Below are 13,502 nucleotides of genomic sequence, written 5' to 3'. Positions count from 1 at the left end.
ATCTGCTATGGATCACTTATTGCTAAGAACTTTTCTCTTTACCTCATGGTTTCTAAAGAGTGGCTTCGGGCCTCTGAAGCCACAGCTACCTCGTAGCTCTAGTCTATTGTCCACACTTGCTCCATTGTGCTAGCCAAAACTAATCACTGCTGGCCAAATCAGTTTGGTTTAATCAAAGGACAGGGAGTAGACCACATATGGTGGCAAACATTATATCTATCACATAAACAGTCATGATCTTCCAAATGGAGGGAGCCTGGAATAGCTACCAAGAAATGGAGACAGGATGGATAAACAAATACTATTGTATAAAAATACTGTCCATTATGTATTGAGTGTTGCTTTCTCCCAGCAGTGTGCTGTATAGTTTCAAACATGAACACGAGAGCTTTTTAAAATCATTGTTACTACTTTTTTTCAATACATAGTATTTTTATTATTATTTAGTAGTGCTATGTGTCACATATGGAGTGGCCCATGTATTTCTGATTGGAGCGGCAGGCTCTTTTGATTGTACTGACTGACTTTGGTACCTTATGGATACATCTCATAAAGTATTCTTGTTTCAGCATGCTAGATCATGTTTTGTGTTTCAATGCCAGATCTTGTCTTCTGAGATTTAGATGGTTATCTGCATGCAACTCTAACCATTTCAATACAAAGAGACTTCCTTTCTTAGTATTTAGAAGAAATCCTGAAATATATACATCTTTGGGGGGTAAAAATCTACATGTGTACTACTGTCTCTTTACTTCTTTTATCTTATTCTTCAGAAATAAAGAATATAATGTCTTAAATCCTAGAAAAATTGTTCTCAATTTCCAGAAGTTTGGCCCCATGAGTGTTTGTCAGTGTCTGGTGACTTTTTTTTTGTCACAAATAGGGAATAGGTGCTACTGGAATCTAGTAGCTATGGATGCTGCTAAATTTCTTTGGTGCATAAGAGAGTCTGCCTTTGCTCGAGATTATCTTGCCGCAAATTTCAGTAGTGCAAAGGCTGACAAAATCTACTGCTACCCAATCTCAGCTGATATGGATAATGAGAACTGAGTGTATCTTCAGATATTATCCAAATTGCTTTGGTATTTTTATGTCTGATCATTTCACATCTATCCATTAGCAGAATGAACTGACTGTTATTCTGTGTTTTACCACTTCCAAAGTTTTTTACAGTCTAGTTGGTTTTAGATCACCTATTGTTCCTTGGCAGAGATTGTTTTTAAAGTGTATTTTTAATGTAAGCATAACAAAGATGTTACTTCATGGACTCTTGATGTGTAAGTCAACATGAAGAACTTTAGTTGTACAAAAGGATTGAGGTACATCTCAGAGGGAGAAGAGTGTGCTAGAGAGATTTAAGGATTTAGAATTCATTACCCACTTTTTCCAGCCCTGCCTACCACCTCTTATACCTATCCTCCATATCAGCCACAGTTACTTAATTTCCACTTTTTTCACGTTTAATTTTAAGAACTCAATGAAAAATAGCCTTTTGAACTTTTAACCTACTGTGCATTTGTTAGTTCATATTATTTGGTTTTTCTTCCCTTAGCTAATTCTTCCAACTATTTCTTAAGTAGATATCTGAGTCTCTTCACTACAAAAAGGTTATTTCTACCCTTGAGGGTTTATGATCTTAGGTTCACTAACACACCATGATCATACACACTATTTCAGACCAGTTTTAAACTGTAGCCAGGGAAGCAACATAATGATACCCTTTGAAAATAAATGTAAGTGGGAGAACACTGAACATTTACACTGATATTAGTGGCACTTCCTCCAGTTCCAGAACAATGTCTTGGCTAACACTACATGCTTTCACAGACCCCTCTATTTTGCTTGTGATTGCCAATGAGTAGGCCTAGCATCTGAGACCACCTCCTTGAACTAAATGACTGTGGTAATTAGCAGTGAGATATACCAGATTTCAGTGACATCTCAGTGGGGATTTTTTTGAAGAAAATCTTATTTTTAAGGTTACTCTTTAAATCCTACAAGATTTGATTATGGATATCGTGTCCATCCATTAACAGTAGTTAAAAACATAACCTATCTCGGTGATTTTGTCTGCTTGCTGCTCCCATTGGTCAGCAAGTGTTCTTCGTGCCTGTCATTTTTTTACTGTGATGACACATGGCTGATCTCAAAGACAGCAATGAGTTCATGGATAACATGTCATAATAAAACCCATTAAGCAGATTACTTTTGAGATTACTTTAGCTGAGTGTAAATGTTGCTGAATCCTTAATGAGGAAAGTCCAGTGTTTAAGAATTGTTAATGTCATGGTCTTTATGAAACAGGCTCATTCATTATGTCTTTCTGTGAATGAGACTCCAGTGTTACTTTGGCTTGTGTTTTTCTGTGTACTTTCCCCAGGGTGTCAACTCTAAAGCAAGTTTTCTCCTATGAATTTTTGGTTTTGTCCAAGCTCTATATTTCTCTTTCATTTCTCTCTTTTTTTACAACAGCATTCTCCCATGTTAACATGATTAGCAGATTTCCTGAGGCCCGGGGGTAGGTGGCCACTCTACCTCTCAGCCTCACATCTGTTGGGTGGTAGCGGTTTTTCTTGGGGATGTCTGTGTGGGTCCATCAGGGAGCAGTTAGCAAAACACTAATTTTCTGTTCAAAACAGGTTTGTTTCCTAGATCTACTGAAAGCCCAGTATATTTCCAGATCTTTTTTTTTTTTCTTTAAAAAAAAAATAAAAAGAAAAAACAGTTGACATTCATTCATTCATGGCTTTTTAAAAGAAATTAGTAAACAAGTAATTGATATTTTCCAAGCTGTTAAGCATCTTGCTATTAAATGCTTATCGTTGGAGGTTGATGATTGATTTCAGCTGTGAAGCTGACGTGGCAAGCACATGTGCAGCTGACATTTTTCAGTGACCATCCTCTGCCTTTTCAGGAAGAATTAAACAACCATTGATTAAGAACTACAGTAAACTGGGTGTCATGGTTCACACCTGTAATCCCAGCAACTCAGGATTGCAAGTTTGAGGCCAGCCTGAGAAATTTCAGAAGATCCTGACTTAAAATAAATTAAAAAGGGCTGAGGTTATAGCTCGGGGTAAAGCACCCCTGGGCTTCATCCCCAGTACTAAAACAACAAAACAAAAACCTGTAGAATATGCTGGCAACTAGAGTGGATGAGTGTACAGATAGTTTTATTTTTATTTTTGTGCTCTAGAATGGTTGGTATATTTTTTTTACTTATAGTGTTTATTTCATTCCATCAAGAAAATTAGAGCTGCCCCAATCATAAAGTAATATGCTGTGATTTTATAGTATGCCTTCAAGAAATTACATGATTTATTAACCAAAGCAGGTATTAAGGGAAATGTCCAAATGTTAACCTATAAACATTTTATCTACATTTTTCAAAACTTTTTCATACATTAATCTTGAATCTGTAATATAAAAAATACCAGGCTCGGGTCTCTCCTCTCTGAAGTTGCAGCCATGATGTTAGTTTGAGAGTTGAGCCACTGTGAAGCTAGGCTGGGCTCAGGCTAGGGAGATGAGAGACAGCAGCAGCCTCTGCTCATAGCTCTTCTCAGCGCAGGTGAGCAGCCATGGGGGAAGTGCCCTCCTGGATCCCAACGACTGCAGCCTCATAATTCCTCACCTCCTTTTGGTCTGTCCTAACCTTGCAGCCTCTTCCTGGCTTCTCCTGAAAGGGAAGGTGAAAGCGATGGGCTCCAGTGGGAGCCAGCTGAGGATCCAAGGCAGCATCTCCCACTCCTGGACTGGGGTGGGGAGAAGCACTGGAGGCTGCAGCCCCAGCCCCGAGGAGGGGGTCGGAGTAGCCTGTCATCATTTCCAGGGCTGGGAATGCATGAGTGTTAGTCTCTCCCCTTTTACTGCCTCCAACACCTCAGTGGGGAGACATTCAGGGGCCCAGCCAGTTTTAAACCTCCTCTCTGCGGCCGCTGCATGCCCTCCTGGCCCAGGCTCTGAAGGCCTGGAGGAGGCAGCCCTTCTGAGGATTATTCGTCTTCTCTCCACTCTGCTGCTGCCGCTGCCAGGCCCCTGGCTGCTGAGGAGAGTTAGGCCCAGTCTCTGCAACCATCCAGCAGCCGCTAAAGCAGCCATTACCCAGCTGTGGTCCAGAGCCCAGCAGCAGCAGAGCAAGGGGGCATCAGCCACTGCCAAGTCCAGAGCCATTTCCATCCTGCACAAGAAGCCTCGCCACCAGCAGTTTCTGCCATCTCCTCCTTTTTCTTAAGTCAGAGGCTCCCAGACATGACAGCCATCATCAAAGAGGTTATTAGCAGAAACAAAAGGAGATATCAATAGGATGGGTTTTACTTAGACTTGACCTGTATCCATATCTGAGGCTACTACTCTTTGCTTTTCTGTCACTGTTTTATAACGTGGGAGTAGACAGATGTGAAAAATTTCCGTAGTTTGGGTGACTGTAACGTTTACCATGATCATATTTCTGTATCATATATTTTGTGTCTCCTCAATGCATTCAACCTAGGGTGTGTTCAGCTACATGGAACTCTTGCCTGGTTGAAAGTGTCAAGGCACATATTGGTTTCTCAGTCTGTGTGTTCTTTCCAAGGGCTATTGTCCGTTAATACTGTACGTTGTTAGTGGATTAGTGAGCTTCATAATCAGGTCTCCTAAATGAATAAAAAAAAAAAAGTGCTGCGTGCTGCCAGGGTGCGATCCTCAGCACCACATACAAACAAAGATGTTGTGTCTGCTGAGAACTAAAAAATAAATATTAAAAAATTCTCTCTCTCTCTCTTTTAGAAAAAAAGCAGAATCATTTTCCATATATAGTGTGCATCTGAGGACAAAGTAGATTTGTGTGTTTAAACTAACTTAATAACAACTTTGAACTGTATTTAGAAGATTTGTAGTTTGAAATCAATAGAGCCATAATATGACTTATATAGACCTTTGTTAAATTGGCCTTTTTCTTTTCTGATGAGATGATGATAGAATGATGTAGGCTGGGCCATTAAATTTACATTTCAGTAGCATTATATGTTCAGTGGTCTTGGCATACCTAATAGAATGGAGATTGAGCAGTTTTTGATCTAGGATGATAATGTGTATGTTCAAGGGAATTGAATGTAGCAAATGGTGATTGTAGAGGTTAAACTTCACCTCCTACTTGAAGTATTGTAAACTAGAATTGCTACTTTTTTGGGGGGGTGCTTTCTAGATTTCAGGTGCTCTGACACCTTTTGGGTATATCTTAGTTTTATTCAGATTTGATAGAATAAATTAATTGTATAAATTAGCAGCTTATATTCAGCAGTGCTGGCAAGAGTATTACTCCAGCTTCAGGTTGTAGGTTTGTTAGTTTTTTTTTTTGCATGTAGTAGATTAAATTTACTGAGTCAGTTTGTTGAATAAGACAGAAATTCAATAACTTAAAGGTGTATAGTTTTGTCTAAAAGTTAGGTCTTTGTACTTCAAAAGTTAGTGGGCATTTAAAAGCATTAATCTTTGAAATTTTAGGTATAGCTAACTGGTTTTGATTAGAAATGGGGATAGAACCCTCCTTTTTGCAGAATGGAATGTATTGACTGGAATTGAGAGCTATTGGTAGGCCAGTATATAAGATGTGTGAAAACAGAATTGTTATTGGTTCAAAGTAACTGAATCTAAGATTTCTCAAGGCCTCCCTTAAGATCTAAAATTTGGTGCTGAAAATTGTATCAGTGGACAATATTTAGTTAAAATTATGTAATTGCATAAGTTTAATTGTTTTAACTGCTGTGGAAAGAACCTTGGGCAAGTACTCAACCAGTAAACTATTCACATTAAAAAGAATAATACTTATTCAGAATAAAAAATATTTCTTAGCAAAAAAATCTCCAGGAAATTATTTTATACTATTTTGATTACAAATTTGCAAATAATATAATAGTCATGTAGGAGGTTATATAGGAAATTAATATTTTGCTACCTAACACAATAAGAAAAAATGCATTATTAATTGAAAATCAGGATTTCACTCTTTATCTTTTTGTACTTCTGTTTACTTGTATGTGAGATAAAAGCTGAAAGTTGTTTTAAAACATTCAAAAATGGGCTGTGGATGTATTTCAGTGGAAGAGCGCTTGTATACCATGCCTGAGGCCCTGGATTAAACCCCCAAACACTTAGTGGCTATATTAACTTATTTACACCAACTTTCAGTACATTTCTTTCTTCTTCTCTTTTGTGATACTTAAATGTCCCCATAAGTTAGATTCCTGGTTCCTCCTTAGATAGAAATATGCAATGTACTTTATTTACAAATGCTTAATTGCATAATTCTAAAAGATTTCTGGCTTGAAATGTCAGGTGACCTGTAGCTCTCTACAGATGACTACGACTTTTAGGATATAGAGAATGTGCATTGCAGGGTGCATGGTCTCTTTATAGGGAAAATGACTGCAGGAAAAGAATTGATATCAAGCTTCAGGTTTCTGAGAACTTTGCATGCCAGAATAGAATAATATTAGTGTTTCTTTAAGGAGGCTTGAGGTCAGCATCCTTCCATAACAGTTTGTGAGCCATTTTTCAATCATGTATTTATCCGTTATATTTGTTGTTGATCAGATACTCATAGTTGGCTGAGGTAGCATTTTAAACTTTTTTTATATTTAAAGCAATTATAAATTCAATATTAATGTGTTCTCCTACCTCCTATGTAAAAGTTCTGAATTAAAACCACTGACATTGGGGTTGGGGATGTGGCTCAAGCAGTAGCGCACTAGCCTGGCATGCATGCGGCCCGGGTTTGATCCTCAGCATCACATACAAACAAAGATATTGTGTCTGCCAAAAAATAAAAAAATAAAAAATATTAAAAAGATTTCACATTCAGCAATCACTTTTCATCAGACTTCAGAAAGTGTTGGATGAGAAGCCTGAAAACTTCTAATTTAATAAGCTCCAAGTATTATAGCAGTGTAAATTATCTTTTGTGCCTTAAACCTTGCAAACATGTCCTTGTTTGTCAGTTTTTAAACTGTGATGAATGTGTCCAACAAACTGGCCAAGAAAATAAAGAGGAATAGTTGTTTATGGAAAGATAATTAAATAGATGATTGTGGATTATTATTCTTTAGATATCATTCTGAGAGAAATTCACTCCAGTGCAGATCTTTTTTTTTTTTTTTTTTTTCTTCTGTCACCTGCGGTACTCAAGCTCTTGGTCCTCTAGGGTTATTGTTTGTTGCATAAGGCAAAACTGCGAGTCTTATTGCTCATTTTTTTGTTTTGTTTTGCCAAAAAAAAAAGTTGCTACTGAGGCCATTTTCCAAAAAACTCTCTCTGGAATGTTGTAATTTAAAAAAAAAGTAAGATATTCTGATTGAAAATTATTAATACTGATGGCAAGAGGCATTTAACTCTCATTTTGAAGAAGAGGACATTTCTCTAAGTATGTGTCTTTATTACAAAGGAAAGAACACATTTTGTGTTGGGAGTCTCCCTGAGAACTCCCTGGGCCTTTCAGATAAGGAGCCCCTAATGAAACATGGCGGTGGGCAAGTTGCCAGTGGGCAGATAACAAGTTGTTTTGAAAACCTTCTAATTGGTCCTCCTGTCTTCCGTGCTTGTGGACAGTTCGTGCCCCCCATGAATCTTATGCAGGGCGGACATGTATGCACAGTAAGGTGATGACCTGATCTTTACTATGATTGGCCCCGGGAGCTTCCTGGTTTAAGATAACTGACTCTCACTTTGTATATAAGCTAGAACCAGCTTGCAGTAAAGTGCTTCATCTTTGTCACTGCTATCTGTGTGTGTGAATTTTAATCTCCGACAAGGAGCCTTGGCCTTTCATTTTGTATATATCAACAAGTTAGAATTTTTGTTACCAAAAGGTTTGGCAAACATTGAAAAAAGAACAAGATTGAGAAAATGGGTAAAATAAAAATGCAGGACTCCTTCAAGTCAGAGAGGAGAGAATACCAATGAAACAGGAGAGGTAGACTTCAGTTATTTTGTTTAGCCTCATTAGAAAGAGATTCTGTTTCTTTTTTTCTACTTTAAATACTGATGGTTGTGAGGTAAATATATTGTAATGAAATATTTTTTGAGAGGAAGAAAACCTCATTTGAGCCAAAGTGGATGTCAGTGGTTTTTTTTAAATGATTTTTTTAAGAGAGAGAGAGAGAGAGAGAGAGAGAGAGAGAGAGAGAGAGAGATTTTAATATTTTTTTTTTAGTTTTTGGCGGACACAATATCTTTGTTTGTATGTGGTGCTGAGGATCAAACCCGGGCCGCATGCATGCCAGGTGAGCGCGCTACTGCTTGAGCCACACCCCCAACCCCAATGTCAGTGGTTTTAATTCAGAACTTTTACATAGGAGGTAGGAGAACACATTAATATTGAATTTATAATTGCTTTAAATATAAAAAAAGTTTAAAATGCTACCTCAGCCAACTATGAGTATGCATTATATGAAAGTAATACTTAAGAAGTACTCACTTGAAAATAATTTAAATTTTTATATTTCCTTTTGAGTCTCTTTATTCATAATAAGAATTCAGAGAAACTAGTTTTTCACCATATTTTTTCCTTTCCAATGTGACATTTATTCCCTAATTCTTATATTTCACTATTATCACATTTTGTGCTATTTTTCCACTTAGGTTTTCTTTCATCTTCCAGAAAGATGATTGTGTACTGTTAGATCATTCCATGTTGAGTAACAATGACCAGAGAAGTGAATTTAGAGTTACATTCAACAGCCATTTGAAAATAACTTTTATAAACTGATGAGGAATTGCTTATTGAAGTTCCAGGGGATGAGAAAGCAATCTTACACTTTTGTTATTGGAGTTTACAAGACTCACAGTGAACTACTCTTTGTAGTGTTGCATTTGATGTTCATAGTGGCCAAAGAAAGGGGCAGTATGTCTCTTTTACTTTGAATACAATGGGGTTTAAGTGTGTGTTTTGTACCTTGATCAAGATTATAAAGCTAAATCTTGTCCAGAACTAGAATTCTAGACCCACAACCTTGATGTCAAACTCAGTGTTTTTGACAATTCTAGAGATAGGGTGCTCTCAGTCTTACAACAATAAATGAAACAAACTAAAAAATGATATCCCAGGAAGATTTTCTATGAAGGAGGTTAGTGTTTGGATATTTTCATTCATCTTTTTAATACTCCTAAGGCTTTTGGTTGTCATTTTTTGTGCATGTGTGTTTATGTTTCATTTTTGTCTGAGTGGAATGATGGCTCTGGTGCTCTGTAACTTTCCAAAATATATCCATAGAGAAAACATGAGTTTTATGATGCAAGTCTGTGTTCCTTCTACTGGTTCATTCTATAATTTTATTTGTATTTATTTTGCTTTTAGCAGTGCTGAGTATTAAATGTAGGGTCTCCTGCATGCTGTACAATTACTCTTGCTGAGTTATACATCTCAGTCCCCTATTTATTTATTTATTTATTAATTTATTTATTTATTTTTAAACGTTAATTTTTTTTTAGTTGGAGATGCACACAATATCTTTCATTTTATTTATTTATTTTCTATGTGGTGCTGAGGATCGAACCCAGGGTCTCACACATGCTAGGTGAGTGCTCTAACACTGAGCTATGACCCCCAACACCCTAATTTTATTTTTAAAAAGTATGTTGCCTTGTTTGCCAGGACCTCCATTAGTTATCATGAATTTTGAGATTTCCAAACATATTAATAAGCTCACAATTTTTAGGACAGTTCATTGTATTTCTTTGCATGCACAGTATGTCATCTATGCTTGGAAGAAAATTTCTGTCTTAAAGAGTTTCCTGTGGCTAAAAAAAAAACATACTAGTTAAATGTATGTGCTCAGATTCATCCACAGGCAAGTATGGTATTTAGTTAGAGAGCAATCAGAGCAATAGAAAGAACCATTCTACTTTTTTATCTCTTGAAATATGCCAAAGAGAATAGGCTCATTAATCCTGTACCATTTTTCACTGATAAAAATTCCTCCTTTGCCATTTAAAGTGACTTCTGTGTTTCAATGCAGAATGCTATCAACATTTCCCAAAATGCTTTTATAATGCATGCCAGATATTTCCAGCCAGACAATGATTTTTATATAATGGTTTCACTTGTATTATTAATTTGCTCAGGCACCACTCACTTCTCAGTTTTGCTTTTAATTTCCATCTTTGTACCTCTAATTATGGGAACTAGGTTGGCCATAATGAATTTACAATGTACAGGAGGCTTTGAGTAAAACTCTTTCAGGTTCAAGGAACAAATGACTTGTCTATTAAAATAATTAGGATAAAATTTAAGAGAATAATTGCACTTTGACTTTTCATTTCAAAAATAATTTTTACAAGTATGTTTAAACTCATGAGTTTTGAAATAGAGCAAGTGAATGCATGAGACTTTTTGGGGTACACTAAATAGACTATGGTTAGTGTTAGACATTTTGGTATGGTGACTATTCTTTGTATGTCATACGTTCTGTTCCTTCCATTGACATTGACAATGGAATTCTCCTTTTGAGAATGGAAACTGCAGATTCTTTAGGAAACATTTGATTAGAGAAATAGATAAAAGTAAATCAACCTCTGCTTATGTTCTCATCACAGATTTTTCCTCTGCTTACCGACAGTGAAATATTTGCTATGACATTATTTTTGACTGTAACTATTAGAGTTCCAAAACTTATTTTGGCTCTGATTTCATATAAAAAAAGAAAACCTAACATTCCTTAGTTATGAGTTATGACATGTCTACAAACCAAAATATCTCTTTCACCTACATACATATGTGAAGCCTGAATATTGTTTAAGATATAAATATTGAAAAATTGAAAGAATAGTGAATATGATTTGAAATGTTTTTCCTACAAGATTTTTCTGATGGTGAAAGTAAACTAGATTCTCCTTAGCCTGTATCTAAGATTAAATTTGATTTCATTCTTTTTTCTTTAGAAGAGGGAATCTGGGGTGATGCATAGTGTGAAGTTAAGTGGTCTTGAGTTTTGCTATTTTGACTTACTGTCTGAGTCCTAAATGTGGGTACCTAGCCTTTCAGAAATGCTGTTGGGCCCACTGAGAATAGGCTAGCACACTAAGCAAGGCTGGAATGCAGTGCTCACTTCCTTTTCCTAGTTGGTCTTCCAGGCATGCCTACAGAAAGCATTCCTATTTAGTTTATTTCCACCATTTTAAATGTTTAACCTTCAAAACCAAATAAAACATGTTCAATTAAATTATCTGTGTCACTTCGAGTCTACTTAACTTCCTTTATGAAACTCAGTGATAGATTCCTCTGTTGACAAAGCATCAGGAGTAATGTTTTGGTTATGATAATATGTGTAAAATATCTTTCTGATTTGCTACAATAATATCTCCACTGATGTGTAAATGGCAGTATATTTACCATTGGATATATACATTGTGGCACAGAGCATCCCCAACAGTATTTAGCAGGAGAAAAAGGGGTTAATCAGTAGTGATTAGTGTGTACAAATATGTTTGAGAAATACTTGGTTAAACAAATTTATTCATGTTTCTTTACTTCATTATTTCTCCAATTCCTCATTAAGTTGATATGTATTGTAAAGCACCAAAACAGGAATAGAGAGTCACTCTCCCAACTTAAAGAAGACATCAACCCAATAGAGAAGACATCCACCCAATCCAATCTTTTTGTTCTTCGTGGACATTAACATTTCTCAGAATTCCTAGATTCCTGGGAAATATCAATGTGAAGTAAAGATGTAGCCCCTGGTCCAACCATATCCAGCTCACTCAACTAACTGACTTTAGAAAGCACAGTTTATTGTTTGGTAGAGCTGTCATAGAATTTAAAGCCAGGGTTGGCACACATCTCTGCTTTATGGATTTTGTTTTGTGCATTCATGAATCTCATTAACGTTCATCTTATTTTTTCATCTTCTCTTCTCCAAATACTTCTCCTTTGCTTAAAAATATGCATTTTAAAGCCCTAATTCTAAGATAATCTAATTCTGAACTATATAAACTTTGGGGAAAACTTATAAATTTAAAATAGGAAAACAAAAATTTATCTGTATTAATACCACTAGTTAAATATTGGTGAATGCCACTCTAATTTTTTTCCAATAAAATACTTATTTCCATACATATATGCTTTAAAAAGTTTGCATCTATTGACTATTTGATTTATTTTGTGTTTTTATATATTTTAGATAATCATGTTGAATGTTTTCTGGAAGAGGCTAATGTCTATATAAATAGATAGATAAGGACAGAAAGAATTCAAGACAGTCTGAAAGATAAAATAGTAGCTTATATTTCTGGACAAATTCTGTAACTCTAAAATAATACTTACCTAATGTTTCTGAATGCTTGTAGTCAAAATATGAAAAAGTTAATGAATTTCTTATAAAATCCTCCCAGTCATGACAGGTGTTTTCAAATACACTAAGGAAGTACATGGCTTGAAATTTTCCATTATTCAATGTTATAATCATTATTTGAAACCTGTGTTTTTAACCCTGGAGAGTTGAGCTATCTGTGTCGTTCAGTAAAAAATTTCTACTTCTTGATGTGTCATTTTGCTAGTTTTTCTGGTATTCTGGCTATAGCTCCCATTCATTACAACTCTGTATTTGTAATTAAGAGAAAATATTTAATGTGTTGACATTTAAAAAATTGGCCACAAGGCTGGGGTTGTAATTCAGTGTCACAACGCTGTCTTGCATGTACAAGGCCCTCACTTCTAACCCCAGCAGTGCCAAAAGACACTTTTGTAATTATATAAGGCAATGAGTTGTGAATGCATGAATGCAGGGCTTTGCAAAGAACAGACTGGTGGGACGAGAGCTAACAGTGAAGCTTCCTAAAGACGGCAGTTTGGGGGCTAGGTCTAGTTTCCAAGAATATGTACAATTTAGCAAAATTATAATAGGTGGGGGATCAAGTTAAATTGCATCATTAATACTAATGGGATAATATAAGATTTAAAATATCAATGGTAAAAGTTGAAAGATAGATGAAAGAAGGTATTCACAGTGTTACTTACTAGTAACACAATTATAATTTTAAAGGAATTTAAGCAGTTAAAAGACATGGGCTGCAGTTGTGGCTCAGTGTTAGAGTGTAGACCTGGGGGAGTCTGATTGCTTTGCTTGTTCTCTGGACTTGAAAGCCAAAGTTTCCATCTCCAAAGTGTGTATTTATGTGTGTGACGACCCTACAGATTGTCGGATGCTTAGCAGCATTCCTGGTCTCCTTTTCTAGGTTCCAGGCCACTGCCCCCGCCCACAACCCTAAAATATCAGATTCAAAATGTCAATACCAACAAGTTTGAGAGACCTTGGTTATAGGGATTATGCAGATCCAAGAAAACCCACAATATTGGAGGTGAACCCACATATTGGAGGTGAGACATGAGTAGAGGAGGTTACCTAGAGCAGCAACTGAAATACAGCACATGGAGAAGCACTGGAAAATGCCATAGATGTGCAAAAGCAGAACTCTAGAGAAGGTTCAAGGAACTAACAGGAAGACCAAAAACCAAATGAACAAAT

This window comes from Callospermophilus lateralis, chromosome 14 (genome assembly GCF_048772815.1).
Source record: "Callospermophilus lateralis isolate mCalLat2 chromosome 14, mCalLat2.hap1, whole genome shotgun sequence".
In the NCBI taxonomy this organism is placed as follows: Eukaryota; Metazoa; Chordata; class Mammalia; order Rodentia; family Sciuridae; genus Callospermophilus; species Callospermophilus lateralis.
This window is presented reverse-complemented; position numbering follows the sequence as displayed.